The sequence below is a fragment of the Dioscorea cayenensis genome, chromosome 12 (assembly GCF_009730915.1).
Source record: "Dioscorea cayenensis subsp. rotundata cultivar TDr96_F1 chromosome 12, TDr96_F1_v2_PseudoChromosome.rev07_lg8_w22 25.fasta, whole genome shotgun sequence".
Classification (NCBI taxonomy): Eukaryota; Viridiplantae; Streptophyta; class Magnoliopsida; order Dioscoreales; family Dioscoreaceae; genus Dioscorea; species Dioscorea cayenensis.
In genome coordinates, this window is record NC_052482.1 from 5,430,367 (window position 1) to 5,434,982 (window position 4,616).

General features: G+C 41.6%; 1 non-coding gene across 1 annotated transcript; it reads right to left on the reverse strand.

The window, feature by feature from the left end:
* Positions 1–1,011: 1,011 nt before the first annotated feature.
* LOC120274264 lies at positions 1,012–1,118 on the reverse strand. The gene has a single exon (XR_005540795.1). It is a non-coding gene; the product is annotated as a small nucleolar RNA R71 (small nucleolar RNA).
* Between the last annotated feature and the right edge of the window lie 3,498 nt (positions 1,119–4,616).

Below are 4,616 nucleotides of genomic sequence, written 5' to 3' on the forward strand. Positions count from 1 at the left end.
TTGCGCAAGCAACAGAGTGAAGCGTTGAAGCAATTCTTGGTATCTGGGGCTTAACTGTGACTAGGGGTGTTTGGCCTAGACCAAAGGATTAGATCTATTTTAGGGAATAAGGTTTATTACTTGGTATCCCTAGAGCCTTAAGATACCTAGCACAGTGTGAGGTGTCGAGACTAAGAGATTTCTCTAGTGGGGCATAGTGTAGGGTTAGTCATTGTTGATCTTAAGTTTTGGGACCTTGTGTTTAAGGATCTCCACGACTCATTAAGCATTAGTTAGGAAACATAATGATTGGTCTTGTACTTGAAACAATATTCCAAGGGTGAGCAATATCCGGGTGCCCCATTTATGGTCAATTGCCTCTACTATCTTTTATTTGTGCCTCCTTCTTCTTTTCTTATTTCTATTTATATTGTTTCTTATTCACGTCATTATCGATTCATCTTCATTCTAGTTAAATAGCAATCTTTGTGTTTCTAATCACTATTCCTTGTGGATTCGAATACCCACTCATCGGGGTATTATTACTTGGATAAAACCGTGCACTTACGGTACATATACAAAATGGCGTTTGTCAAGTTTTTAGCGCTGTTGCCAAGGAATAGAAGGTGAAGGAGCAGATAATATGGAAGAACAGAATGAGTAGCAAAGGACACTGTTCGATTATGCCAGACCCGCAGTTCTTGGCACATAATCTTGCATTGTGCGGCCACTGATCATAGTTCAGATTTTGAGCTCAAGCCAGCATTCATCCAAATGTTACAGTAGTCGACACAGTTTAATGGTTTGGCCAATGAGGATCCAAACAATCACATAGAGAACTTCTTGGAAGTGTGCAACATGCTTAAAATCAATGGTGTTACGGATGATGCTATTAAGTTGAGGGCCTTCCCATTTTCCTTGAAAGGGAGAGGGAAGCAATGGCTATATTCATTACCTAGAGCATCGATCATTACATGGGAGGAGATGGTAAAAGCTTTTTTTGCCCAATATTTCCCTCCCGAAAAATCTGCAAAGCTTGGGAATGAAATATCCTCTTTTGTGAAAATGGAATTGGAGTCTCTATTTGAAACATGGGATAGGTTCAAGGAGCTCCTGTGGAAATGTCCTCAACATGGGTTCCCCGAGTGGATGATCATTCAGACTTTCTATAATGGGTTGAATCCGAGCATAAGATAATTACTTGATGCTGCAGTAGGGGGTACCTTAGGGAGTAAGACCCCCGAAGAAGCCCGATAGCTCATTAAAGAAACAACTATGAAGAGTTATCAGTGGAACACTAGAGACAGAAAGAAGGTAGCCAGACTTCATGAGATTGACGTCGTTACTTCATTGGTGGCCCAAGTAGAGTCATTGAGCAAGAAGTTAGACACTCTAACTTCTAGTAGAGTGACGACCATGACTAGTTATAGGGTGTGGGGAAGAACATGCTTCATCTGATTGCCTACTTTCTATTGGTGTTACATCCTCGGTAGAACAAATGGACTTTGTGGGTAATGCAATGAGAAACCAAGGCAATCCATATAGCAACACCTACAATCTAGGTTGGAGGAGCCATCCGAATCTTTCATGGAATAATCAAGGGCAACAGAAGACAATGGCACTACCCAGTTTCCAATAACAACAACAACAAGCATCGAATATAAAGAAACGAGTTTCAGGTTGGAAAACCGGATGACCGATATGGAGAAAGCTTTGACCAGATTCGCCCAATCATCAGATACAAGATTTCAATCAGTTGAAGCCACACTTTACAACCACACCGCATCATTGCACAACTTAGAGAATCAAGTGGGGCAAATTACGAAGTCTCTATCTGAGAGACCTCAAGGGAGTTTACCTAGCAATACCGAAACTAATCTGAGAGAACTTGTGAAGGCGATCAGTTAGAAAAGTGGTCTTGAGGTTGAAGGTAGAACTCCTAGTAAGGAGACTAATAAAGAAGCACCTAAGGTTGTGGAGGCTGAGGAGAGAACTAAAGCAAAGGAGGTGGCACCCCCACCATATAAGCCAAGAATCCCTTATCCTTCAAGATTGAAGAATGACAAAAATGATGGGCAATACAAGAACTTCTTAGGTCTATTCAAGCAGTTGAACATCAACATTCCTTTTGTGGAGATGTTGTCTCAAATGCCTCGTTATGCAAAGTTTGTCAAGGACCTCTTGACCAACAAGATGAAGTTGAAGGAGAGTGCATCTGTGATTCTAGATGCTTCATATTCTACAGTATTGGACAGCGCCCCTTGTGTGTGACCCGCAAGTGCACATGTTTGTCGAACTAATAAATCCCAAGTGAGTGGGGTATCATATCCACAGAGAGTAGGGAATAAAAATACCTAAATTGCTACATAACCAAGTGAAGATGAATAATGATTGTGTTGATAAGATGTGATGTAAACAGAAATAAAAGGAATAAGAATGAGAGGCACAAGTAAGTGAGAGGTAAGGCAATCGATAGAAATGGGGTACTCGAACAATGCTCCCCCTAAGACTTATGCTTCAAGTGCAAGACCTACCAATATACTTCCTAATTAATGCTCAATGAGTCATGGAAATCCTAAAGCACATGGTCCCAAACATGGTCCCAAACCTAAGGTTAACCGTGACTAGCCCTACATTATGTCCCAGTAGAGAAATCATTCAGTCTCAACACCTCACACTGCACAAAGTTGCATGGTGTTCTAGGGATTCCAAGTGGTAAACCTTATTTCTATGTGTAGATCTAACCCTTTGGTCCATGTGAAAGACCCCTAGTCACAACTAAGCCCCAAATACTAAAGTCAATTTAATGCTTCACTCTGCTGCTCATGCAACTAAGCCCTAGCGGAGTTCATCCTTTAGTTCTTCACTCTATTGTAACCGCAAAGAACTCTAGTAATTGGAGGTAGGATAAATCACACGGGAGGGTAAAGGGGACGCTTGGCTACCTCTGGACTCACTCTCTCAACCCTCTCAAATCCAGCTTTGTCTAACCCTCATTGCATGCCACCCATCCACAAAGATTACCAATATTGACTCTCAACCCTAGTGTCACTCTAAGGGAGAAATCATTCAACAAGCATTCAAGATTGGAACTCAAACAAAAGCATCAATACAATCAACAATGAAATCAAAAGTAAAGATAAGCAATCCATAGGAAAACTCGCTCGGTATTCATGTCGATGGTCTTGTGGAGTAGTCTCATTTTCTCCAAAGGTCCCCTTGTCCGGCCTAGTTCACACCTCGCCGGATCGGTGCCAACGAAAGCTCCCCCAATGACCTTCTTCCAAGCGAAGCACGGTGTCAAATCCAGAGAACCACTCCAAAGACGTGCCAAAAGCCTCCCAAAACCCTAGCCGATGGCCTCTCAAAAGACGGAGAAAAGTTGGAGAGAAAGATAAAAGAAGATCCCCAAAATTGGGCTGAATCACGGCTTAAATAAGGATGGAATCTGGCATCCACACGGGGCTGTGGAATTTCCACACGGGCATGGATAATTTCCACACTTTTCATCAAGACAACATAAACGGGCACACGTTTATACCGTAGATCACAACTCTTCTTCAATCAAAGTCCTCATTGGTGAATATCTTGCTATCAATGCACATGTTGGGATATACAAATGTGACTACCTTCATGCCCCTAAAACTCATAGTAATGGCTTAAATTGATAGAAATTGTCACACATTCACGTATTTTGGAGCCTTATTTGTGTCTTCGCATTTGTTCGTTCCAAGATTCCACCAAATAGTGCATTCACGATCTAGTTTGTGCTTCATTTCTTAATACTTAGCTTTACAACCCTATATGCACAAAGAACACAAATACACATGTATTAGCACTTAAACCTGATAAAAGTAATGCTCATCATAAGGAAAGAACAATTCGCATTCTTAATACACGAGCACTTATCAGTGTTGTAAAAGAATACGGCGAACAAGAAGAAGGAACCTGGAAGCTTCATCATTCTGTACAACATTGGTAATTTAGGTAAAGAGAAGGCATTGGTGGACTTAGGGGCTAGGGTCAACGTCATGCCTTATGCTTTCTTCCAAAATGTAGGCTTGGGAGAGCCTAGGCCCACTTGTATGACATTACAATTGGGTGACCGAATGGTTAGACATCCGAGGGGCATCATCGAAGATGTATTTTTGAAGATGGACAGGTATATATTTCCTATGGATTTTATAGTATTGGATGTTATTGAGGATGTCGATGTTCAGCTGATACTTGGGAGGCCGTTCTTTCGTACTTCTAACGCTCTTATTGACATGGGCAGTGCAGAGTTGACTCTATGAGTTGGGGATGACAAGCTTACATACCGCCTTGCTGAAGCCATAAGACATTCTCTAGACTTTGATGATACTCTTTATTTTTTTGACACTACTGATGAACTAATAGATGAATGTGTATAGGAAATGATGAATCTGGACCCATATGAAGGGGTGTTAGATGAAGGAGTGGAGAATGAAGAAGTCTTGATGCTTGATCTAGAAGAGAAGATGCAACCTACCTCGGGGATGACGAAGAGTGTGCTTAAAAAGATGAAGCATGCAAGGAGACGTCACAAGAAACGCCCCAAGGCTAATGGGGATATGCAAGAATGGAGTAAGGTTGATGAACCCTTGGTAGTTTGAGTG